This window comes from Tinamus guttatus, unplaced genomic scaffold (assembly GCF_059628265.1).
Source record: "Tinamus guttatus ecotype Peru unplaced genomic scaffold, ASM5962826v1 Tinamus_guttatus_pri_ptg000218l, whole genome shotgun sequence".
Classification (NCBI taxonomy): Eukaryota; Metazoa; Chordata; class Aves; order Tinamiformes; family Tinamidae; genus Tinamus; species Tinamus guttatus.
Window position 1 is genome coordinate 2,967,709 of NW_028288752.1, and position 27,829 is coordinate 2,995,537.

Here is a 27,829-nt window from a genome sequence, read left to right on the forward strand (position 1 = left end):
AGAGAATTTTAATTATTTACCAAATTAAAGATAACACAGCCCCATTTCCCAAAGGTTTGGACAGCCATAGAAGGGAGTCTTGAGGTGCACAGAAGCCAGCCTGGTTTCTATTCATGTATTTCTGTGCTTATCTACACAGAAAATGAAAACTCCAAACGACTTGACAAGACTAAATAGAAAATAATTCTAATAACTGTTTAGGAAACCACAGATCTTTCCCATGCAAACCAGTAACAAAAATAGTAATAAAAGATAAATATTGGATTACAGCAAAAATGGCTTCTCCTGACATCCCAGTCTCTATAAAAACACCAAATGGGATAGAATACATGGAATAACAGATCATACTTGACTAAGGCCTCGCTACAGTGAAAAGCATTTGCTAAGTTTTCAAACACACGCACAGAGCTCTTACAAACCAATTTTTTTCTTTTACTTCAGAACACCATTAAATAATGCAGCAGTGGAACCACGGGTTACTATAACCAATAAAATCCCCTGAAGCATTCATTATTATAATAAACAATAATTAAATAATAAGTCTTATATTTTCCATCTTTTCACTTTATTTTGCATAACGATTTCAATATATTCAATATCTCTCAACATCTGTATTACTAACACCTAATTTTCATTAAATTATTTCTAATTATACATATATACACTTTTTGGTTTAGACTAAAGTTTAAGATTAAACATTTTCTTTAGTTGTACTTTTTCTTTCTTTCTAGATTTTCCAATTAGAGGGTGTTGATAAATATAGCTAGAAAAAACAACACTTTCTTCAGTGGTTATTAAATAAGTGCAAGGACTATATATTGCAGCGTCACTATAGAGATGCAGCAACTTTAAGTGGTTATAAACCTTCCTCAAATTCATCTATTTTATTTATTAGATTCCAAAAATGGAAATGCTTTAGCTCTTCTTCAGACATCAAAAGTTCCTCAGAGAAACAAATAAATCATTTCTAACATACTGACAATGATCACAAACCTTGATATGTTTTGCATTTAACCTTGTAATATTTTCATTGTATTGAATATATTAATTGTATTTCACTGAATTGAAAATATTCCACTGTCCTATTTTCATGGGTTTAGGATCTCAGTCCCACAATGAGCATACTGGCTATGCACATCTATAAAATGCTTTCCAACCATTAAAACAACATATATAGTTTTTCTTACTCCAACTACTTTGAGTGATCTCCAAAAGGTCACTGTTCACATTATATTTCATAATTATTTAATGAACGTTGCCACAGTAAAGACTAATCAAGAATTGACCTTCGTCCCATGACACTCCTACCAGCCTGGTTAGGAGAATTAGAAAATCTACTGAAAGTCACCAAATATTTATTTAAGATGTTGGAAGGACAAGACAAAAACCTGCTCACAGAAACTGTTTGACTTTGGGAGGATATTGCAGAGAAAATTGGCAATCATGGCAGCTCTGCCAGGTAACACAGGTCAGAACTCTCATTTCCAAAGGTTTCAGCTAGTTGATATCATTGTAACATGGGACTCACAACTGCTACACCTGACTCCACAGTCAAAGGCAGCACCAACATTAGGAATGCTGAGTATGATCTTAGCAACATAATTCTGTCATTGGTTGTAATGGGACCAAGGTTTCATTTTGTATAATCTTAAATGCCAATCCAATTCCTTAGCCACAAAGCTCCCCCAAAATCACCTAAGATTTTGGAAGAAGCCCTGATTAAAAAAAAAAAAAAAAAAAAAAAAAAAAGGAAGGCAGCCTTTCTCTCCTTCTTCATTGCAAAGTATTTCTCATATTATGTGCATTTCATTAGATAGGGGAAATATTTTTTAGATTTTTGGGTACCTATTTTACCACAAAAGGCGTACTGTGTGAATGTAGTCAGAACTAAAATGCAGTACTGTTGACTTTTTCATGTAAAGCAAGGTCATCGGTTCAAAAAACAGTATGTTTTTCTTTACAGACATTTTCCTCTTATCTAAAAGACCTGTAAGTTCATGAAGCTGCCCAAAGTCTTCCTTGAATACACATTTCCAACAGCAGCTATGCTTTGGTGATATTTTAAGTATCCCAACTGTAATGGTCAAAAAGTGACTTCAATTATAACCATTCTTATTCATTTCTAATTAAAGCTAGGTGGGACTTCCTTTTTTAAAAAAAATATATATATATAGATAGATAAAAGAAAATTAAGACTTGAAAATTCTCTCACATCACTTTGGTTTCATCCTAATTAAAAAAAAAAAAACTTCATGTAAAATGTAAAAGAGAGACATCCAGCCAACATTAGTTTCTAATCACTAGACTACAGAGTCTCCCTTGATCCCTCTCTGATTTAAGAAATGCTTAAATCCCTGTGGATTATCTCCCAAGGGCTGATCAAGGAAAAGCTCCAACCATTCCATTGCTGCAAAGTCCTTATGGCACAAGGAACCTTTCTTCCAGACATCACGGCCTACAGAAGCAACAGATCAGACTTCATATCACCAACAGTTTCATGGTGTAGAAAGAAGGAACAAAAACTAACCCAATTTTTATGGAAAATTGATCTCCTCTACTCTCCCCCCACCACCCATGTCATCTCTACAGTCTCTCCTTTGTCCTGAACAAGTTTTTTATGAATAAATAAATAATCCACTAGGAAGCTGTTCTTCAGTATGTCATTTTTTGTTTGTTTCTATTGGCTGCCTGTCAAACACTGAGCAAAAATAAACTCATTAAGCTGCCAGGAGACCTGAGCACACTCGTGTTGTCAGTATATTTTAGCATCATTCTCATTAGTCCCAAACCCATAACACTATTAAAATACAGGGGATTGCACCCTTCTGATGCAAGCACGTTAGGAAGGGTCTGTCAACCTGAAGTAGGTCTCACGCGGGATCTAAGGTAAAGGATGTAACTTCATCACCCATCAAGCCAGAACCAATCTAAAACTAGCAGCAACCAAGGAGAACATGGAGCATTGGAAATGTAGATACATTTGCGTTATTGTTACAGCTCTCAAGCTCATTTGGTTTGCAAGAATCTTGTTTTTGCATCCAAACCACACAGCTGTTCATGCACTGAACCTGTATGCACACACAACTTTATTTTCATGCCACCAAATTTGTAGCTTGCTGAACACATTGCACAGTTTAAGGTTCAAATAAAGGCTAGAAGGTTTTGAACTTGACTAAAAAAAAAAAATGTTTTTTAAATTAAGGATAAAAAAACATTCTAGAGTACAAGAAGAACTTAAAGCCATCCACAGGTCCAGTATGATTACTACCATAACCCTATACCTGATTCTTCCTAACACGAGCAGGTAAAATTAAATCTTAAAATAGCAACAATATTTCTCTCTTTTTTTCCCTTTTCCTATTATTGATATAGCCCTGAACACTACTTAGCAATACACAAAGTCCAAAATATATAGCCAATTTAATGTAAAAGGCTTGAATTTTACTGAAATCAGAACATTTCACCTGAGCAGCAGTGAGTCTTGCATAATACTGAGACGCCTCAACTCCTTCCTGTGCAAAGTGTTCCCAGACAATAAGAAAATTGGTTTAAAAGTATTTATTCTTAAGCAGCTTTTTTTTTTCAAATAGGATTGGTAATATTTTTGATTGATCGTCTACTCTTTTTCTGAAATAGGAAAATTAGATGATAAATTTAAAGTCAATCTTGGCTGTGTGCAAGCCCCGCTGGCCCTAAAATATGGAACTGTTTTTTAATCATCTGTAATTAAGCAAAAAAGATATTTAAAAGCTGCATTCATTCTACCCTCGATATTTCTTACTTGAAATTTTAGTCAATGGCCATTTTTTTATAACCTTACTGGCAAGTCTGAACTCTCTTAAGTGAACAGTCAAAAATTGTAACCACTGGATAACCATTTATGATGATTTTTTGCAAATTAGAGACTCTGACAAAAAAAAAGGACTATATGGCAACATCTTTTACTTAAAGATTTTGCCACAATAAAAAGTTATGGTAATATAGTTTAAGTATTTATTTTGGTTAAAAAAAAATAAAGCTTGAATAACTACTTTCATCATTAAACTTTTATAGATAGGAAAAAAATAGGCAATTGGGTTCTGTGCTCAAAGTTTCTCAATAAACATAGTGGAATGTGCTAAAGCAACTGCAGTTTTTGCTTTCAGGGTGTTTATCATGAGGCTAGTCCACTCCATAGGAAATGTATATAGTTCTTTTATCTAACAAAATAATTGAAATGCAGGCCATAAACAAATTCCAGGTATGTGCATTAGCACCATCTTGCTTACAGATGCAATATTGCATCCAATGGGGGATATGCGAAGGCACAGATGCGACTTCAGACAAAGAACTGACCGGGAATGGAACTACGAGCAATTTATCACAGCTGATGATGTTTCAGGTCAGGAGGAGGCACTACTCAGTCTTCCAAAGAAGAAAATACTTAATCAAAGAAGATTACCTCTATTACCTAGTTATTTTTATCCATTTATGTAATATTAATTTTTAAAATTTCTGTAAATTGACTCAAAAGTTTTAGAACATTAAAGAGAACATCTTACTTTACCAAGCAGCAACAACAAAATGCTTCTCTAGAGGTAGGGAAGCACCAAAACATAAAAAGTAGAAAAGAGTAAAAGGCTCAAGTTCAAACTGCAAATATTTAATTTGCATCTTTTCTAAAAGTTTTATTCATATTTGTTAGCATGGTTCCTTTATAAATTCAACTCTTAAAGATTTGACTTCCAAATTAGATTATGGAATAGAAATATTTCTGGCTTTGGTTTAAAATTTTAGTAGGTACTTTTTTTCTTTTTCTTTTGTAGTTTTATTATATTATAGCAATACCTTCCAGTTTCCTTCCAACTTTCCAATTTCCTCTATATTTTAAAAGATTTAGAGGTCTGACAGAAGCAGCTTTCTCAGCTTTGCACAAGATGTACACAGTTTCTACATTCGGAATATAAAGAATAAATTATTTTCAGTTGATCCATTTCTTATAAGAAAAGAGAGATGTAAGTGCTCCTGTTCTGTGTGAGCTTTAATTTAAAATGGGCTATGATATAAAAATTGTTACATAATTCTACAAACACAGATTCAGTGGAATACAGAAGGCTGGCTTTTATCAGTAAATGATAAATTAAAAAATAAAGTCAATTATTTATAAACAAAGGACAATGATTAATCCATTTTCAAGAAGCCTTAAGTAATTTAAAAGCTTAAGTCCCACTTTCAGCAGTCACTTGGGAAACTGGGAGCACAGCCTGACTCAAACCACCTTCACCTTCTCCTTTTAAAAGTACACTCGGAATTCCACTTACTTTCAAATTGTCTGTTGTTTTAACATTCTTGTGTAAATTAAGCATTATATAACATACTATTTTTTAAACAACATAAGTTCACAGAAAATGATAAAGATCTTCTGGAGAGAAAAATGGCATGTAATTATCATTATAACACCAGTGATAACATTGAAATATCCATAAATAAAGATTGTAAATAATGTGCATATAGAGGTTCTTTTCTATAATTGAAAAAAATATTATACTTTTTACTTCTCAGCTTAAAACTGTGAGATTTCCTTGCTGTGTTAAAGGCTTCAGTTTCACTTAGCGGAGTATTTCTCATTACTTTAAAAAACCTTTAGCAGTCTCTACAGCAATGCTGAAAATGCTTCCCTACCTCTCTCACTACCCAAATAATAATGCATGGGGTGATGTGACAGAAAAATATAGCTAATCAAAAAGTAGTCCAAAGAAAAGAAAAACTTGCTATAAAAAGTGCCAATTCAATGAAGCGAAAGTGTTTCAAAACAGGTATATATCAACATATCCAAAGAAAAACTATTAAAAAGGCTTTTTTTTTTTTTTCTCTCCTATAAAGTCATGCACTTCCATGACAAGATATAACTTTGAAATAAATGGGTTTTTGAAACAAGCAGGGATATGATATTCCTAGTTTCGGGAAAGAAGTTTCTGTTTGCAAGAACTTTTAAACTTCAACCCCTTGCTCCAAATTGGATAAAACGCTATTCCAAAGCATAAGAATTACCATGATATAAAACTGCATCAGTAAGCAGTGGTCACAATAATTTCATTTCCCGGAGCAGTGGTTCTTCCACTAAAAACACTCTTCAATCCATTTCATCACTTGAAACTTTCAAGAACGTCTTCTTGCACACAATCACTGTCTGCACTGCTTAGGAGCTTAGTGTCTTAAGACCTTCTTACTGAAGTGTATTAAAATGCTAAAGGAAATCATTTATGAAAACTGAGATGCAAAGCTTTCATCCATAAACCTGAGATTCATTCTCATCTGTAGAGTGCTGAGTCTGTCCAACAAGAGACTCAGTAAACTAGTATTACCACTCTTGAAGATACAGACTTAGAAACCACTCCGCGGGTAATGATTTTTTTCTATCTCAGCAATTAGTAAGGATCAGTAAAATATATTCATATATTTAATGTGAAAAGAATCCATCGTTGCTGCTTTAAAGTCCAGGAAACCAAGTGAAACTATTCTTTGAATATTTTTGAAAATAAGGAATTATGAATTCCCATAGGACAGTAAGAAGTTAGAGCACAAAAATACCTATTTATTAACTACTACTTTTAACAGGTCAAATTTTGTTTTCTATTCTTTCTTCAGTTGTGTGTTAATCCTATTTGTTCCAACAATACTAAACACTTTTTGCCTCATTTATATTAAAATATTAATAAACACCATTATTCTCAAGGTTAAAGACATTCTAGAATTATAAGTAGCAAGATCCAAGTACTGCTTGTAGTCCTGTTGATACACCTAGAGAGGACCTTACACACTAATCATTTTTTCCCCACAAAAGCTTACTGTGCTGAAAGCCCTGCTTTGCAAAAGTTTTAACTGGTCAACTAACAAGCAATAGAGCATATTTAATCCTTCAAGAAAGTTTATTCTAACAAATACTGTGTTTATATCAAAAGAACAGCTTATTATAGTCAAGTAGCAGTTCTTAGCTGGCCTCTAACATACATCTTTGCTTTTGTCATGTTTATTGTCCCTCCTCCAACCCTAATTCTGCTTTTGTTACATCTTCTTGTTGCATCTTCCCGCAGATTATCTTTTCGGGACAATTTCTACAGATCTCACACACAGGAACTTAAGGAAAAATTTCTTAACTATCGAGGGTGACAGAGCACTGGAACAGGCTGCCCAGAGAGGTTGTGGAGTCTCCGTCTCTGGAGATCTTCAAAAGCCACTTGGACGCAGTCCTGTGCCACGTGCTCTAGGTGTCCCTGCTGGAGCAGGGGGGCTGGACTAGATGACCTCTAGTGGTCCCTTCCAGCCTTAAGCATTCTATGATTCTATCTGAATGACCAAGGGCCCAAATCTGATTATGACCTAAGTACGCTACAGTGGTTAGTGCAGAGTTAACATTGTTATCCTCAGCTCTTATAGCAGCCCTGCATATTTGCAACATCTTTGTTACAGATATAACCTGTATATGTATCTCCTCTGTTCTGTACTGCCTATGAACAAAGGATAGAAGAAACAAACAGATTAGCTTTGCTTAGCCAAACCTTGAGACATGTAATATTAAAAGCAAACCCTGGCCTGCAATACAATGAATTGTACGGCTGTAGCATTGCACATAGGAAAAAAAATCCCATTCCCATGTTCAAACAGCATGTAAAACCTAGAAGGCATTGTCATAACTACTACAGTTTGGAAAGAGAAAAAAATACAAATTTAAAGTACATGCTGTTATTAGAAATATGAAGTCATATATAACAAGATGATAAGTATCAACAGACACAGAACATTTTGAACCAGTAAGCATAAGAAAGGTATAGGAAGGTTAAAGACATTTCTTGGCTGAAGGAAAAAAAAAGTTAAAGGGGGACTTTCTGCAAGCAAAAGAAATCATAGCCAGCACAAAGGCCTGCTACTAAAAAGGGGCTGCTGTCTCCACCAATAGTGAAGAAAGGGCAGATGGATTCAATAAATATTTTGGTATTTGGAAAGAAGCAAATTGTTTGTGCCTCATAAGAATGCAATGCTTTTTTAGCCCATTAGTAAACAAATGTTTGAAGAGAACCAGTTTTAAACCAGTATTACTTTGCGATGCACATTTTTAAGTCAGCAGGAACAAGCAAAGTTACCACAGAAGAGAGTTCTCCAAGAAGTGTCTAAGGAGATCTCTATTCCATCGACACAAACTTCTAATATTTCTGAAAATACGACGGAAACTTCAGAAGTCTGAAAGGATGATAATGTTATAACCACACTCTAAAAAAAGCTAGTGAGAGCTTCGGGCTCCAGACAGCTTGGAATGACGTCAGTCCCCGGCAAAATAATAGGAAAACTGATACGAGATTCAATCAATACATTAAAGATACACATGATATATAATAGGAAGTAGCTTTAATGAAAACAGATTTTCTTAAGTGAGTCTGATAAAAATATCAGTGTTACCAAAGAATTATATCAGTTAGAAATACCAATACACTTATATAGACTTCTATGGCATTATGAGACTCTCATTACAAAGTAGTATTAATTAAGCAGATTAAGAATAGGCATCACAAAAAAAAAAAAAAAAAGCTGACAACAAGAATGCATCATGACGTAATGAATATTCAAGTGATGCTCCCCAAAGGTGAAGCTACTACTATGAAACACATTTCTTCTATTATTTGTAAGCATATTTTCAACTCATTAACCAAGACAGCCATAGACTAGCAAAATGTTATATACCTTAGCAACTTAGATAAATCAGTTAAAAAAAAAAAACTTGCCGGGATTTTTCTGGTAAATTCAATCTATGACAGAAACAATATGCTCTTAAGTAAAGCTACACACAAAGTTATAAAGCTATGAACAAGAAATGCACACTAGTCTCCAGAAAAATTAACTCCTATGGAAAGGAATGAGACTGAAGAGATTTGATCACTAAAAATGAGATCAAGATGTGTGGCAGTAGTGAAAGGGTTAATATTCATTCTGATGTGATAGATAAACAGAATAGCTACATTACAGAGGTGATTTTTTTAACTCACAACACACTGCTGAGATAAGATGCTAAAACACTGCATCCAGTTCACATTTCTCTGAAAATGTTGAAAACATGGAAGTTTTTGGAGAAAAAAAAAAAAAAGACACAAATTAAGTTGTGAAGAAAATCCCTCTTCCAACTCCACTACCTGGAAATTGAGGCCAGATAACTTGATAAACAGTAAAATCTCCACCTCTTGTTATCTTCCAATAAGAATTCCATTTTTTTTCCTGGAAAATATGTTTCAGCCAAATAAAAGTTCTTGCATTCAAAAGTAACTGGATAAAGTCCAATAGACTATAACGGTGAAGAAGTCACAGCAGAAGATCTAATTGCTTCCTTTGGCTTTAAAGTCTCAGTCCTGATTTTCAAAGGCATTTCGGCAGTACCATAGACATTCAATATTAATATTAAAAAAAGAGCTTTCAAAAATATGCATAAATTATGGTGGCATTTCCATATAAGGGCTCCAGTAACACTGACAAACCTCTGGAGCTTTCCCATGGAGGCTTCCATCATCAACAAAACCCACCAGTGTGAGTAGAGATATGTTACAATTGTAATGATATTATTTCTGTAGAAGTCCCTAAAACAAGGATTTTACAATAGACTGTAAAAGTTCATCTTTCAGGTCAGCACTTTTACTCTTCTAGAAAGAATTCTGTTTATACAGGAAAATAATAATAAAAAAAAACACTGTTATAATGCATAGCATTAATCATAAAAATTACACATAAAAAAAGAAGCACTTTAATAACCACAAAGCCTGTGAGATCTGTTGTTCTCATTACTAACATCATTTAAGATGCTCCTGTTTATGTTACGTAGCTACCCTGTGCTCCAAAACACGCAGTATTTCCCGCAATCTTGACAAGTGAGAAGAATGAACATTTCGTAGGGAACACACACCAACATAGTGCATAAAGGGCAGGTTTTTGCATCACCCAGACCGAAGGAGTTTTGCCAACACTATCAGCACCTATAGGTGCCTAAAATAGCAAAGGTTCTGAAACACGTTTCTCCTGGCAGAGTAGAAATAAACTTCTCCTCGCTCGGTAAGCGGGAGCTTAAGGAGGATGAAATTGCCTGAAATGTACCAGCTACCTGAAATGTACCGGCAACCAAACAAACGTTGTTACTACACAGAGGATGGAGAGAGGGGAAAGGAGAAAAAAGGAATATCTTAAGGAGAAAATAGGCACCACAACCCCCCAATGCCTTGAGGAGCAGGTGCACGCGACCTATTACTGCAAATAAAAGTTACTTCCAAGCGCCTCTGCGGCCGGGCAGCCCCCGGAGCTTTCCCATCGCTGCGTTCCCCAGTGCAGCCACCCCAAGCGAGCAAAGCGGCATGGAACGAGCTGGTCCCACCACCACCACAGTCAAGGCTGGTCAAGCCCAAGCTCCCCGTGGACCTGACGCTGCTGGTTTTGGACTCTGCAAACTTGGAGCCGTCGCCGCCAGAGCGGGTCCTTTGACACAAGCTGGGACCTGTGGGGCTGGACTCGGATGCCACCTCCAAAACCACCCGAGTGGGTGGCCGGGAGTGACTCGGATATTGGAAGAGGCCTAAAGGGATGAAAGAAGCTGCTTTCCTGGGGATGAGGGGAGGACACCATGACCACCCCCTGTCCACAGGCTCCCCGTGCCCCTGCCCAGTGGAAACACGCAGCAGAGAGATAAAGAGTGAGAAAGGAACCTCCGGCGCCTGAAAGAAGGGGGGATTTAGAATAAAGAAAAAATAAAGAAGCCAAGGAAATAACGGCGGAGCCACCTCGAAGCCACGCGAGGTAAATAAAGGCGTGAGCGGGGCGACATCCCCTCTGATGCTGCCTCCGCTTTACCCAAAATACAACAATTCCCCCTTCCTCCTCCCCATCACCCGCACGCCACGGAACGACCGTTAATTCAAAACACGGAGCGACCGTTAATTCGAAATCGGGATTTAAATGGAGGGGGAGAGGCGGTGGCGGGGGGGGATTATCCCTGCCCGCAACCGGCTCTGCCACTGGCCGAGAATTAAAAAATGCGGTTTAAAAAAAAAAAAAAGAAAAGAAAAAAAAAGAGGGGATAAAATAAAGAAAGGGAAGGGCAGGAGCGGATGGTTATTATCAGCGCTGGGTGGGTGGGAAACGTGGGCAGGGGGAGCCGGGGGGATGGGGCGGAGTGGGGAAAGGTGCCTGAGGAGAGAAGAAAGGGAAGGAGGACCAGGAAGCGCGAGGAAGGATGAGGGGAAGGGGGAGGAGGATGAGCGGGATGAAAGGAAGGAGCTCGCGGAGGATGAGGGCGAAGAAAGGAGGATGCTTCGCCCCGGCCTCACCTCCTCTCGCTGCGCGGCTGCCGGGGCAGACCCGCCGCTGTCTCCTCCCGCCGCTGCTGCTGCTGCTGCTGGTGGCCGGCAGCGCCCGTCCGCGCCGGGCTGGGCGCTCCTCGCACGGCGCCCGGCCCCGCGCCGCGCTCGCCCTCTCGCCCGCCTCTGAGGGGAGCCGCGAGCTGCTGCGCGGCGCCCGGCGGCAGCCGCTAGGGGAGGCGGCGGCAGCGCGCGTGCGCCGCCGAGGGCGGGCCGGCTGCGGCGGGGGCGGCCCGCGCCGCCGGCTGCGGCGGGACGGCGGCCGCGCGAGGTGAGGGCCGGCAGGGGCGGCCCCGCCGCCGCCCGCGCTGGCGGCGCCTCCCGGGCGCGTGGGGGGCGACACCTGCGCCCGGCCGCGCGGGGAGGCGGCTGCGCCGCGGCGGCGTCTCCCGGGCCCCCTCGTGCGTCGGCGCGAGCGCTGCGGAGGGGCCGCTTGGTCCTGCCCCGTGTCGGTGCGGGGGGCTGCAGTGAGGCACCCCCTCCCGCGGGCAGCGGTGCAGGGAGTGCCGGGCCTCACGGAGAGGCGGCAGCTCCCTGGTTTTCTCCTCCTCTTCCCCCTTGCTTTGAAAGATGCTGTCAGGGTCTACATTCATTTTTTAATTTTCTTTTTTTGTAGTGAATAAATGAGGGCAGGAGTCGACTGGAGCCCCTTACCGAGGCTCAGCACCGGATTGTGTGGAAGAGCCGCAGGAGGGAAAACAGTTCTCAAGGCAGGAGCCCGTTGGAAACGGGAATCACAGCACCAACTACGTCATGGCTCGTACTTCGTATGGTCGTATAGCATGTAAGTAGTCGCAGCCAGCAGTTTACAGAAATACTGTGAATTATTTAAACCTTCGGACGGTGTCATTTAAGACAGAAACACAATCTATTGTGCATGTTAATGTGTGACAGAGCACGTGTGCGCAGAGCCGGCCGGCCTGCCCTTCAGCTGCAAGCTCTGCGTTTCGTCCGTGCCTTTTAACAGCCCTGCAAGTTGCATCAAATTGCTGTTCAGGCTACTGTTTTGTCTTTTCGGAACTTTATTTACAGTTTTGAAAGGAAAACTTTGCTTACAGACCTTCTAGCCTTCATTCCTGTACCCCAGTCTTTAGCTTGCTAGTTGTTTGGCTAGTGACATTTATATCATAACCTCTGCCGAGTATCTAAGCTGCATGCAGCTCCTGCAAATCTGAACCGACGATGTATTAAAAAATCTGAGCGTATTTCTATTTAAAGTATGTCAATTTGAGAAACAAATCAGACTACTTACCTGGTCCAGATTACTTTTGTGACAGGAATGGGATAGCAGGACTGTGCTGCGAGGTCTGCTGGAATGCGATAGACACAGCTGAACATCTGGATGAGCTGTCCAGTGTCCCCCCTCCAAAGCCCTGAGAGAAAGTCCCATCCACTGTTTTGTCTTTTGGGACATTAACTGGTTGGAAACTCCTCTTATTATTTCCTTGTCGTTTATCACTGGTAACAGTCTCAAAGAAAGGTAAAAAACCTGATTTTATTACCACTGTTTATTTAAGAAGTAAGATAAGCTGCTTCAAAAATGCATGTGGCTCTTGCCAACCAAGGGAGGCCAACTGACATTTCCTTGCACTTCCGAGTGCCATGGGATCTCCATGAGGAAAATTCAGCAACATATGGAGAAGAGGCATCATCAAAGCATCGGGAGCACTGGACAGGTTGATCAGGAAATGCATGAAAAGGCCATTTGACCTAAATCAAACATTCATGGATGTTTTTTTGCACAGGTCTGCTCTTTTATTTGTCTGCCAGAATATAGAACCGAAATATTTTCCATGTATATGCAAAATATGAACATTTAAAGCAAGAACCACGAAAACACACAAACAAAGCATGCCTCACATTTATCAATGAACCAAGCCCCTGACAGCAGTTTCATCTTTAACTCTCCTGTATGGAACATTTTCGTGCTGACATCTGCAATATGTAGTTACTCAAAGGAATAACTGGTCAGATACAAGCTGCTTTTAATTTAGCTTTTAATGGGAGTATCTGATTGAAGTAGAAAGGAGATGTGCAGAATTTGAGAGAAAACAGGCACTCAAAAAACGCATAAATAGGCATGTATTAGAAGCAATAGAGCCTTACACCAGTCCTGGGTGCACAACTAAGCAAAAGGTCCTTTGGTCCTGTGCTGTGGTGGATGACCCCTGAGGCTGGCAGAGGTGCTATAAACAAGGGAATAAGCACACAATGCCCTCGTAATTTTCTTTGTAATATATAAAGTACATTATAAGCCTATAGTTACATCTTTTCCTAATTTGGATCCAGCTGTTACATGCTAAGACCACTAAAAATCCTACTTACATTTAGAAGTCCTGTCTTCATGAATGGCCATTAGGAAAATGACTAGGGTCATTGCAGAAAGGCATTAAGGCAGGATCTAGATCTGTAACGGTGGCATGATGAACCAGGGAGATGGATATATAGGAGGAAACACAGTGTCTTATGAGCTCTGTAAACAATCAGTACTTATGTTGTGGAGATTGGGTGGTAGAAAGAGCATGTACTTTCTCTATGTAAAAATTGGTCAGTGCAGTGTTTTTACCTGATTTTACAGAATTTGTTGAAGCTGAGTGAAGTGCAGAAGAAAAAAAAATGAAGGAACTCATTATTATTCTAAGTTTCTGTAGTAGTGGAACTGGATGTTAACATTTGTAGTTATACAGACAGATTGTGAGGCTTCAAAGGACTTGGAGGTCAAACCTTCAGCAAAGAGCAATCCCAGTTTTCAAGTGCTGATCTATAATTTACCGGTACCCTGCAGATAGAAATTTGACTTTCTAAATCACCTATTGAATGTCTTTTCTGTGTGTGGAGGATTGTTTGTTTGTTTTAATGACATTAGATAGCAGATACTTTGATACAAAATCATATTCGTCTGCAAAACTTCTAAATATGTAACAATAACATCACAGGTCTGTTAACTGTTGTTACAAGAGCTGTAACACAATACCCAGAAAATACAGATTTGCTCATGAAATTACATATTCAGCAGGTGTTCTCTGATAGGTATTTGTGGATAGTGGGGATAATCTAGAATATATGTGTCGTCTAGCATACAAAAAACATGTACTAGTGATATAACCAGAATTATTTTTTTCAGTGTTCTTTCAAGCTCTTTTTTTTCTTTTTTTGTAATGTAACATTTTTAAAAAAAATTATTTTCTTTCTAGCATTTGTCTTAACATCTGGGGAATTTAGCATTTGCTTTGATACCATTAATTCCATTTAGCTAGGCTGTGTCTTTATCTGTACATTTCTCCTAATTTCCTGCCCTCTGGATATTGTAAAATATCAACTCTTTCAATAAGAGTTAGCATTTGACATGTTTTCATTCTTAAAATAGCCTGCTGCAGTTCTAGAAACATTACAAACTATCATGTTTTGTCTTTGTGTCTTGCTCTCCTGGAGATTCCCCAGCAGGAATAATTCCCTTTACTCTAGCAGACACTGTCAGCATTGTATCTGCATTAAAAATGGGGGAAAAAAAAAACACCTTTTGCTCATCCTTTCTCATGTGGAACATCATTCTACAGGAAGCAAGGTTATTGCTTAAAACTCTTTAAATTGTTCAAGAACATGAACTTCTTTGAGGCCTTAATGATCTCATTAGCTCTTAGTCTGTCTCCAGGTGGCCTAGAAAGAGAGAATTTCAGAGAGCAGCTGGATGCTGTTTTTTAAAAAAAATTATTTTTAATGGAAAGAATCAGTTAACTAATATATAAGTGAAAGAAATGGAGAAGCATCTGTATCTCTTAGGTGGCTTCTGGAAACTTTGAAAACTACATGTGGAACCTTGAATGCTTTAGGTTTCTCTTAGGCTCAGTTATCTTCATAGACAATAATATATAATACAGCTCTGATTGTTTATTTCAAGTAGATTATTGTCTGCCCATATTGAAGAGATATTGTCCGCAGTTTTGAAAGACTAAAGTGCACATTTTTACCACCTCTGAACACTTTTGTGTAGATACTTTGAAGACCTGCATATTGGTTTAGGAAAGTTATTTCTGGCATATTTGCTTGAGCTTTGAGTTGCAACCATTTCTTGCTTTTGTACTAGGTACCAGCAGCAGAAAAGTCTTCAAGCCCTGCAAGTCATTTAAATTGGTTGTTGTGTGAAGAGTCACACGCAGGATGGGCTCTGACACCGAGTTCCTGCCTGCCGTGCCCCGAGTCTCCAGGACTGGCTGTTTTCTCTGGCTCAAAAGAATCCGTCAGTTAGAGGACCCAGGGGCTCGCCCTGTCTTGTACCTCCGAAGTGACCAGAAGGCACGAAGCAGATGCAGTTTGTTTTGAAGAAAACACAGCAGGGTCCTTTCTCTACCATTTCTGTGCTAGAGAGGATGTGGTGACTGCCTGTGCTTCAGAACCTGACTTCAGCAATTAAAAGGAAACACAAGACATCTTTTCTCTGCTGTTGCTGGTATGTTGTTAGCTAGATTAATGACCGTTATTAGACTGATATAATGCCTTTTCTTTAAATTGTTATTTTTCAAAATCCAAGGAATAATAGTTTTTGACTTCTGTTTAAGTTCTTTTTCAGACTTCTGCTGATGCCAGGTGTTAGTGTGGGGGGGAGAGAGGTCATTTGTCATCATTTAATTCAGGAGGGACGATATGTGACAGATATATTCTGTCTTTGTATTTTGAAGTAGGGTGGGAAAGAAGAGTTGAGAAATCTTGCACATGTCCAGAGAATGTGCTATAAATTTTTGAATATTCAATTTAAACACTATAAAAATCTTTTTCTTATGTTTATAAGAAGATTCATGTATTATTCTATCTGAAAGGAGGTAGTAGCTAGGGGAAAATATCGGGACTGAGGAAAATGTAGCTTCTCAGCTCTTCCTCAAGCCTCCTTGGATAACTGACTTAAGTTCTCTTAAGCCACTCCAGGTATATTTAAGGTATTAATTACTCCTTTATCAGAAAAAAAATGTTTTTCATATCTTTCCATAAAGCTCTTGGGACCTACAGAAATTTTGATCAGGCAGCTGTTACACAGAGAACACTGCTCTCATGTGGACCACCACCTTCCTGCTGGTTCCCATCTGTTGTTTGCAAGCACCTTGTACCCCTGTTAGCTCCTTTAGTCCCTGTGAAACAAACTCTGTTTTCCTCTGCACATTGCATTAAAAAAAAATCAGGAATGCTGTGTCATAACAGAATATACATTTTTTTTTCTTGCTGAGAAGCTCAGTTAGTAAAATATATCACAGAGAAACAACTGAGGCGAAGTATCAGACAACTTGGTTCATACATGCACGGAACAGGCAGATCATCTTCACTATCCAGGGGAACGGAGTGAAAGAGGAAGAGGTCACATGAGAGTGCAGGGCTGAGTGTGCTTTACAAAAAGTCAGTGGACCTGCTTCCATTCGTAGCATTTATTTTCCTCAAGCATAGACTCCTTCAATCCTGTTGTACTTGCTTTACGGATAAGGTGGGATGCAGATCCATGTGAAAATTCCTGGATTCCTATGGAGTTCCTGTTATAGTACTTCTCTGCAAATGTTATGTAGAAGTATTGAGTGGTCAATTTTGAGCCTTACTCGGGCCTTACTTTAAAAACTTCTATTGCCCTTATAGGGATTTTAATAGGCAGAATGGCAGAGAATATCCCTATGTGCTATAGCATCATTACAGGCTGGAGATAACTGACTGCAGAACTTTTGGTCTGTAAGAAAAGGGTTTTTTTTCCATTAGTGTTCATGTTACTGATTTTTTTTTTCTTTACAATAAGATTTTGAGTAATTAATTAAGGCTTGAAACAGCTAATTGTGATATAATACTGACTAAACCATTCTTGGTCAGAAGAAATGTATTTACTTACATATACTTCCTATATTTACATATAATTTCTACACGTACATATACCTTCTATCTTGTGTGCAGGAAGCAGTGGTGAGATAGAATCCAGACTGGTGTTTTAGAGACACCAACATATAGAGAAAAGATCTCCCACAACTTGATGTATGTGAAATTTCTAATTTGTTTCTTTTTCCTATTGACAGAAGCCCAAGGTGATGCATCCTTCCCTTAACATCTCTAGATGCACAGAACCTACACCTGGACATACCTTGAAGAGAGTTCCTGAGGTTTTCATAGTCTGTGTCACAAATAAAAAGGCTATGGATGATTCTGAGCTGTCCTTTTAGGCCTGCATAAATCATGAAAGCATCATGTCCTTCAACTAAGAAACCTTTTAGCATCTCCAACATAAAATTTAGATTTTTTCATTAGAAACAAATTAATACAGAAACCAATAAACATGGAGAATCTCACACCCCTTGGCACTGTCCTTACAACAACAGTTGAAGGATCACATAAGTAATTCCTCGCTGGGTTTGTCTGAACCGTTATTTAGGGGCAGCCTCATTCACTTCTTGGAGAACATAAAAACACAGAAAGAAAGTGCCATTCAGAAAAGACAGATGGTCTTGTTAACAGTGAGAGAAATAGGTAAAATGAGCATGTTGCACGCAGATAAAAATCTTTATTCCAATATCAGAAATGCTGCGCACATTCAAATTGAATAATGCAGCTTGTAACATCTCAAGATGGTTGTACCTCTTGATTGATCAGGTCAAGAGGTACATGAGGCCTTCCCTGCCTTACATAAAACATGCCTGAAACAGGAATGACAGATCAGGTGCTTAAATTTTAAAGCACTTTTCACACTTGCATCACAGTTGAATGAACCAGCCTTTAAGAAAGGAAATGTTACAGAGAATGATTTTTCACTAAATTAACAAACCTGCTCAGAAGTTTTGAAAAAATGCCTAGTGCACTGTGATGGTCATAGGACTCCCAACAGTTTGTGGGGAAAAAAAGGCACTGCTATCCCATTCCAGAAATCCCTATACTGAAGTGGAGAGCTCCTTCCATTCACAGATTTCTTTGTGCGAATCACTTGAAGGACTCAGCAAAAACTGGGTAATTTCCATAACAGAATTTTGGCATAATACGTCAAAGCAAGTTGCTATGACATTTCATACAAATATTTCTATTTTAGCTTTATTTTGTGTTATAAATATGTCGAGATGAAGCCACTTTTGTCAAAACAGTTATTTTTCTTTTAGGAAAAACAAACAGGGAATTTTTCAGAACCCTAATTTTCAATATTCATCACAATCAAGATGAAGGCTAATTTCAAAGGTTTCGACTTAAATCTACATAATCATGAGCCCAAGTGCAGAGATCTTTAGTGTTACAAATGCATGACGTCTTTGGATACAGTGTTTCTAGTTTAATTGACTGTTTACTTCTGTGTATAACAAATGACTCGCAAATAAATTACATTTAACATTGGCAAAAATGTTTCTAGTGGGTTCTCAGATTGAAGGCAATGGTATAGGTGAGGGCTGTTGCCAGAAAATACCTTAACTGTTCTGTTTGTCTGTTTTTATCTTATTTTTATTATTCCAGTAGTACAATGCAGTGTGAAATCTAAAGGAATACAATAAATTGCTTCTAGTATTTTATAAATAAGAGGTGCACCCTGCCTGTGCCTTTCGGTAAAGACATTAAAATGCAGATAACTCTTGCAGTCTTCATTGAAGAAATCTTGCATAAGGAACTCATTTAATACTGGTTCCAGTGAAATACTGTCACTTGATAATGCAAATAAGATCCCAAATAAGATACCTGTTTCTTTCTGTGTCAGCCTAACTAGAATAAAGTCAACTCAATGTATTTACTGGTGAAGAAGCAAATACTCAGTAGTAAATACTAAATCATAAGTTGAACCATCTAAGGGCATTCAGGGGGCATGAAGGGAGGATTTTCTGCTTTTGTGTTTTGTGATATCGACTATAACTGCTCAAGATTAGAGCTGTTTAGAGCAATAAAGTTGCTAACTAAATGTGAAAGCTATTTAATTAAAATTTACAGGTATGCCTTCCTAAAATGAACTCACATATGTCCTTGATGTATGGCTTAATCCTAGCTTTTAAAGCACAGAGGGTTTTTGGAGTATCTATTGTTTGCATCTGTTAACGCTGACTGAGAGCTACCCCTGCTCATCCCACAGGCTCCCCGAATATGATCAAAGAACAACAGCACAGCAGCAAAGCTTGAAAGTTTTTGGTTGTTATGGCAAGAAATTAGAAATTATTTGATTAACGGCAGCTTATTTCTGTGCTCTGACATTACTAGTGAAGAAGGAAGAAAGGATGTCCAGGAGCAGAGAACAAGGTAACCAGAGAGCTTATTGAAAAGGGAAGGACAGACATGAGATAGAGAGGCTGAGCAAGCAGGACCCAGGCAAGGGCTGGTTGAGGATCGATTAACTGAGGAACAGCAGGAGCCGCTGAGAGGGGCTTTTGTTCAGCAGCCGTCCAAAGGCAGTGAACAGTTAAAATGCAGACTTTTCCTTTAATTCTTACTTAGCCAAAGCTGGAGTTTTGCCAGAGGTATTAAGCAGTTAGTTAGGAATGGAAGAGGAAGAGGAGGATAAACACATAAAAGCTGTCATGCACCCAACGAAAAAATGATTCCTACTACGAAGTATTACAGAAAATCCTGATTTTTTTTTTTTTTCACATTCAAACTCTAGCTCCTCACCCACGTACATACCCACACATTCTCTCTGGCATTAATAAGTCTTTTTCAGTTGACTTGCAAGGAGCAAGGTACATTTATTTTATGCTTTTACTTTAATGCTTCTGTGTTTTCATTCTGTTAGCAGGTTGCTAGTACATATGGTTTGGGAGAGCTTGGAGTAATAGAAAGGAAAAGGGAAAGTGATCCGGGGAAGGAGATTATTTGTATAAAGCTGAAGGGAAGGCAAGTGCGTTATGTAAAGGCTCTGATTCTATTAAAGGGCACCCAACTTAAGAACATACCTTGGCACTCACGCGTTGAGATGTGTCTGATGATACTGCACTGCTTTGTGCTGTGCAAAAAAGGGCAAAGCACCATCAGGTGTTTCTTATCACCCATCTTTGCTAACATGTCAGCATGTTTGGGGAAGACACAAATTTGATATTGTGAACTTGTACGTCCCAGGAAGGCTTCTCCTATCGCTCCGAGCCCTTGTGCCTTCAGTGAGGAGGAACCCCGTGAAACGGCAGCTGAGAGCAGAAACCACAGCTTGTTCAAGGACTTGCCACCGCTCAACAGGGGAAAATGTCTGTGGAAATAATGAACAGGTGAGCACTGAGAATTGCGGTAATCTGGAACACCAGCTATAAACACACGCGGAAAGCACAATCACAGAAACATATCCATCATAACAGGAAATAACAAAATAAAAAAGGTGTTCTAGAGTGTGTGGAAAGGAATAAAACTGAAAACTTACCATTCAGTGTCTGATTCTTCCGACAGTAGATGGCCAATGTTTAATTATCATATATAAACATTATCACATGAAAGGTGTCCAGATTCTATGACTGATATACGGATATTTTTCAGCCTATAAAATCAACAAGAAGCTGAGTAGTTCAATTCTGTAGTTTATTTGCCTCTATAAGCATTTTAAAAATTCTGATATATTTTAAACAAAAGGTAAGTGAACAGTCCTAAAAGATTAGCATAAATTGTGCCTTTTAAAAATAAGTGTGGGTATGGTGCCTTGCTCCATTTAGTGTGTTAATAAACATGCCACACTAAACTATGAAATATATATTTTTATTACTTATTGGTGAGCCAAAAATAGCTTGAGTGACTTCTAGGGAGTGCCTCTTTCTACACATGCCTTTGCCAAAAGTGGGTCAAGGCTTAAGTAGCCTGCGTTTGTGCCACAGGTCTCTCTTTAAAATCAATCCCAACCATATAGAAAAACAAACTCAAAAGTTGTTTGCAAGATGATGCATTTGTTAAGACTTTAATTGTCCCTTTTGTTAGGTACAAGGGTTATAAAGATGTAAATTACAAGGTGGTTCTGTGAGTTATAGCTGTGTGGACATCAGGTCTAAGCTAAAACTTTAAGAGTAGGATGCTGAGCAAATAGGCTCTAATATGTACATTATGCCTCCAACTGCTCCCACCCAGAGCTTTTTTGTAATGTTATTTTCAAACAGTGCATTTCAAAGAGACTATTTAGTTTGTCAGTAAATATTCTGGTATTCCAGTACATTCTAATGTATTTTATACATTCAGCACATTCTTCTATGAAGAACCTATTTTTTATTTTCCATTTAAAACATAGTCTTTTTTGTTGTTGTTTTTAAGGTGACAGCAAGTACCATTTCAACAACTGCGTAATCTCTCTATCTCTGAATTCCTTTGGAGCACTACTCCATTAAAAATAATAATGAAACTAAAAAAATGACCACAATGTAATTAAAATAACATTTGGTATCCCAAAAATGAGATTTAGATGCTCAGATATATGCAGCAGAGCATGGCTGAACTGCCCTTCAAGAAAACCCACAGTAATAGCAAACACTGGGTGTGTATTATGTAACGCACCCATTAAAAAAGTTTCATCTATAAAAAAGAAAAGAAAGCCATTTATTGAGTCGATTGTTGCAGTAAATGATCCTAATGACACACACTTAGAAAATTATTTCAAAATAGAACAGAAGAAATTAATACAGATCTCTTCTGGACTTGGGACTGCATTTCAAAACACGGAAGCATTTAGAGCACTCAAATTCTTTATCATTCTTTTCATGACAAATTCTTCATGCTTCTACAGCAGCAAACATCCTTGCTTCAGTCCAATCCTGTACTAGTATCAGTAAAGATTCTTTTTCCTTTTTTTTTTTTTTTTTTTTGTACTGGAAGAAATTTTAATTCTATTTTAATAGAAGAGAAAAAAAAAAAACTTCAGCCATGAAAGTACTATAAACTATTTTATATTTATAAAAATCACTCTCTCATAATTAAATCCTTCTGAGTTAAGTCAGACAAAGCATTATGTCTTTAGGAAAATTTATGTTAAGTCCAGTATTTGGTTCATTATGTATAATAAGCTATTTGAGCAGGGAAAAAAGACTTTCTGTGGATTTTATTTATATGTATTTTCTATCCCCGTGTTTCCCCAAATCTTATAGTATCCCCAGCCTTCATCGTGTCCAGTTTTTTTGACCCCCGGTTGCAGGAAATAGTGTGTCCTACTTAAAGCTCTGCGTATGCCAATCGTCCTGCTCATACCCGTGTGCTGACAGGCCAGCTGGCTCTTGGCAAACTGCACAGCTCAGTATCAAGTTCTTCTTGTCTGTCCTCTGCTATGAGAACAGGACTGTTTTTCTGTAAGCAGTACAATATATGTGGAGTCCACTAATTTAATTTTGTTTAGCTAATTTAGAATACTGCAGAAAGTAAACTGCAATAAGGGAATCAATCACATGTATAAAAAGAAAGAAGCAAGATCACTGCACTGAATTTCTCAGGAGAAGTTTAAAATTCATGTTTTTAATTAAGCTTTCTCAACTTAAAGCCAAATGGTATTACACAAGAACTGATGAGCAGTCTCCAGAGCCAACCTCTTTTTTTTTTTCCCTCTTGTCTATAAAATGTATTTATTTATTGCTAATGAGAAATGAAGGGGGAGATCATCAGATGGTAGAAAACTGTGTTACAACATTCAGCTCAAAAGAGACAGGTCAATTTGTACCAGATTCATATCTGGCTCGTGTTAGTTCTAAACTGCTTATATGCCTTGAGGGTTAAAAAGAAAAGGAATCCTTCAATGTGATTTTCTGAGAAGAGTCTTGCTAGGGATCAGTTTGGCCTCCTCCTCCACCATTTACACGTGGTAGTTTCAGGCAGCATCGGGGCTGGCAGCGAAGCCAGGGGAGTTCAGAGCGGCAGGGGCCTTGGGGCTGATGTCTCGGGATGCGCAAGGACAGACATTGCTGCAGGATTAGCCCTGTTCCATCAACCTGGCACGACAAATGTGGTGGAAATGTTCACTGTAGGAAAAAAGAATAAAAACCACTCTTGCTCCTGTGGAACAGAAAGGCCATCCAAGACATTTGGAATAAACGCATCTGTTGAGTAACTAGTGACACTGCATGAAAAGAGCTTCAGCAGGGGAACAGAAGCGATGCTGTTTTAACCTAACTGCTGATTAAAGTCTGTTGGTAGCGTATCTACAAAATTATGCACATTTTAAACAAAGATCTGCAAGATGTCACAAGCAAGAAAAACAAGCCTTACAGCACAATGCAAAGCTTTTCTCTAAGGCAGTGATGTTTTAATCCGTCTACTGCTATTGTCCCTCTTCCACTGTGGCTGCAGTGGGATCTGACTTGTGGGCTTATCGCACGGTGCCAAACACTTGCTGTAACCCTGTTATTTAACACTTTACTGTGCTCAGTTGAGCTTAATCCTTGTGTCTACACTAGATCTGGGGTGAGAGGGAGGTTATTTAACCGATATCACCTTCCAATGAACGATACCTCGATCCCTAAACAACTCTCCCTACCAAACAGCCCTGACAGATGTGAAGAAACAAAAAAGGAAGAGCAGACAGAAAAGAAAAATAACTGGTATATGTGAAATACTGTTAGAGAAAGTCACTTTGCGGAAAGGATTTATTACGACAAAAAAAAGAGTGATAACTATAAGTAAAGTAGTACATAACAAACAAGGACAAAACAGATCTGAGGAAATCCTAGCAAGAACTTCATTAAATTTTAAATGATGATAAAAAAAGCCTGTAAAGTCCATCCATCACTGATGCCCATTCATCAAGTGAATGAGCACATGATTCTGCAAACTATATAGAAGCCTAAGCTGCCTGGCCTGAAAGAAAGATTAAACAACCTTGAAACTACCCAGTTTTCCATCTGTTTACACAGCAATGTGATGATGAACAGTTTTTATATATCAGCCTATTCCTGAGCAGTTATTTTAACAATAAGTTAGTTAAAACATAAGGTGTTTTCCACCCAGATGAACACTTCTCAAATATAAATATTTATAATTATTAATAGTTCATAACTACTAAAACATATAAAGACAAAGCTGCAAATTCAACTCTGTACATATGAAGGACTTAGGAGCTGCACAGCCTTCCTTGAACCAATTCTTATAGTCATAGCCCAAATTTTAGGCCCAAACTACACATTGTTCCTTTCCAATGTTCATGCAAGACCATCCTTAACACTGATTCTCCAAGTCTCCTCTATCCTTACCTGTTTCATATTGCTCTATTGCTCCATTCATATTTAGCAACTTATTTAAAAAAATATATCCCTTTCATAAAGTGATTTTTTTCATTAGTTTCCTCCATCAAAAAAAAAACAAATATGTTATGACACCTAACAGCAGAACCCTCACTAGATCAGGTAACTAGCAAATACCAGCTAAACTGATAAGCTTTCGGTCTTATTCACAATATAATAATGACCCAAATTCTAAGTTATCCCACAGGCGAGTCTTTGAACGTCAGTAGTCCCGGCCCAGGAATTGCTCTCCTTGGGCCAGTCCGTGATATTGGAGAGTTCAGATCGAAGAGGGGAGTACTGAGGCTTAACAAGGTACAGCACAACAGCTCTCCATGACTATGCTCTTTTCCTGTGGAAGAAGTAAGGCAACAGGGATTAGTTTGATACCATTTAATTTTAGGATAGTTTCAGTCAAATTAACTTGTATTTTCTAGAGGTTCACAGAGACATTCAACCATAAGTCTCTTCAAGCATTGTTAGTTGCTAAGAAGTTAGTAATGTTACCAAGAAGCTCGATTCTAGATGGCTTAGAAGATAATTAATGTCATTTTCCCTGAAAGTGTCACTATTCTTTAATTCAAGACATACACACATCAAGATTCTATGCATCAGAACCCAGAAAAGCCATAAAGCTAATAAATACAGTGCTTACAGTACATCAGTAGAACAACATCTAATAGATATGTCTGTATAAGATGTTTCCCTGAAGAGGGTCTTCAAGACTGAGAGCGCGATTAGTCTTTGCTTGGCTTGACATCAAGCCAGGGTGCTTGAAATTGCTTTTTGATCTGAATAAAGGCTATGGTACAACAGTAAAGCTGTAGCAAACGCATTTTGGGGAAATGTCAGAAAAATGTCACCTCAAAGGAATTCCAGATTACTTTTCCACCTCTACAGCATAGAAAGTTCAAGACAAAAAAAGCAAGTTATATCCAAACACGAATCAGGCTGTAATATTTCACAAAAAAGCTTATTGCAGGACTAAGCAGGAAATGTCATTTACTCAGGTCATCATCAAAATGTTTCTAATTTTATCTTTGACTAATTACATTACCATATACCTTTAAGCAGTAGTTTTGAAATTACACCACTTGGCTAAAAGCCGATTCCTTACTTTTAAGCAGATCCCACAAGCTTGAACTTACTCAGTGCTTACTCAGGAAAGTTTTCACGTGGAGTTGCTGACTATAGTCCCAGATCTGCAAAGTGCCCAGGAGACAGAGGGGAACAGAGGGGCAGACAAAAAAAAAAAAAAAAAAAAAGAACAGGATTGCTTCTTTCGATAATTCAGCTAGGAACAATTAGTGCTGTTATTTTCTACAATACCCTAAGGACAAACTAAACGTCTACGTCCTTTGTGTGACATTAAGGAAGGACACTGCAGATCCCAACGTACAATAACGCGGCCGTTTGTGGTGATTCCCCTGCTGCCGTCCCTGAGCAGGGCGGCCGGTCCCGCAGGGGCAGCAGGAAGCACCGCCACAAAGCGCCGAGTCTGCAGAACATCTCTGTGCTGGGGCCTGGGCTTTGAGACCCTTTTGGAGAGCACCAAAGGGAGACTTTTCCTGTCCAAAACTGCCCAGAATTCCTCAGAGCTTTAGGCTGACACCTTAACTACATCATCTGATTTTGCCTTGCTAAAGGTTTAAACTGATGGGTACAGATAAATCTGCTACGGAAGCCAGAGCGTCTCACCAGGACTCCTGGCAAAAGATAAGATCAGCCTCCCCATTTTTGCTAATAGTTGGTACTTCTATATTAAACCATCCCTCAGCAGAGACACAGGAGTGTACGAGTAGATTATTCATGTGAATATTTTTGTTCAGTGTAGTTTTTCTGTGGGATACAAAACTAAATCTGAAAACAGAAGGAAGCCAGGTGATTTTCATTGCCAGTATTGTTTCAAAATATTACCAAAAAGGCTCTATCAAAGTCCAGATTTTTTTGTGGCAGCTGCTGCAAAAACACAAAACAGAGACATTGCCTGGAAGGCAAGACAGTCTAGAACACAAACTCATGAAATAAGACATGAAGAAGGCTGAGCCTACATAAAAATGAACATGGCAAAGAACTGTTACAATGTTGTCTGCTCCATTTATGTTTCTGAATAGGAATTTTTTTTCCCCATCAAATCTTTTTGACAAAAATTTAAAGAAGCAGATTCAAATCAAGCAAAATATATGGATAAAGTTTGAAAAGAGAAAAAAAACAGCAAAAAAACCCAAAAAAATCTTTTTAAAAAAGATTTCTTTTAATGAAAATAAAGCTTGGGAAACATTAGGAATTTCTTTCCTTGGGGTGAAACAGGTATTTTTTTTTCAACTCAAAATAGTTATATTTTTCTTCTTTTCATTTTTGTCCGACTGCCTAGAAACAAAACTAAAATGAATTATCCAAAGAAAATATTGATTCTTTTTCAGTTCAGTCAATAGACAACAACAAAAATGAAACTAGGTATTCACACATTTCTTATTATTTTTGTTGTTGCTACTGCAAGAGTAAAGGTTGGATGTGAAAAAGTAGGAAAATCAGTTTTTGTGACAGGCGTAGGTTTCACGAGGGATACGAGCTTTAAGGAGGAGTCTGAAGACAGGTAAGGTAATGGATGTTCAGGTTTTAATATGGAGCTTTTCCTGTGTTCAAGGAGCTGCATAAAGCAAAGTCTTGGATTATATAAAGGATACGTTGAGATGGGGGCAGCAAAGACTGAGAACATCCACCAAGGGCAGTGTCGTTGCAGATTAACAGGTCAGGCTGCAGCCAGGTAGGAAACACAGAGCATTTGAAGACAAAAAGGTATCCGTTAATACAGAAACACAGGTGGAACCAGCATCTCATTTGTTCTGATATTTAGCAAGCTCTCTCCTAAAAGGAAATCTTCCACGTTATGGATTTAAACTTGCTCCTTTTGCTTCCCTCGCCTATTGCAGTCTTACTGTCCCGACCTCCTGTGCATCAAGCTGCCCAGGTGGGTGTACAGGGTGCACGGTTTCAACCAGCTTGTCAAGGCAGTTCTTAGTTGCCAGAGGGGAGGAAAACACACCACACTTCCAGGACTGTTTCTATGGTACTAGAATTGCACAACGTACTCTGTTATTTCCCACTGTCACCAAGGTCACACCTACCTGGCAAAAAGCCTAGATTAAAGGCTGTTTTAGATAGACTATTTCAGCTGGCCAGTGTTAAACATTATTTTGCTCTTGTGCAGACAAAGATTATAGTGTTCAAAACCCATGTTCACCAAAAGAAAATGTATTTATCTTTATTACACTAAATTCATTTGTTGATCTTTACTACAGTAGCATCTAGCATTATATTCAT

The 27,829-nt window shown here is 38.5% G+C and overlaps 1 protein-coding gene across 1 annotated transcript in view; it reads right to left on the bottom strand.

Moving 5' to 3' along the window:
* Nucleotides 1-11,366, bottom strand: part of CTNNA2 (catenin alpha 2) — a 395,828-nt gene extending 384,462 nt beyond the window's left edge. Inside the window, exon 1 of the mRNA XM_088524973.1 lies at nucleotides 11,334-11,366. The gene's annotated coding sequence lies outside the window, so the exon portion shown is untranslated. The remainder of the gene's footprint in view (nucleotides 1-11,333) is intronic.
* Between the last annotated feature and the right edge of the window lie 16,463 nt (nucleotides 11,367-27,829).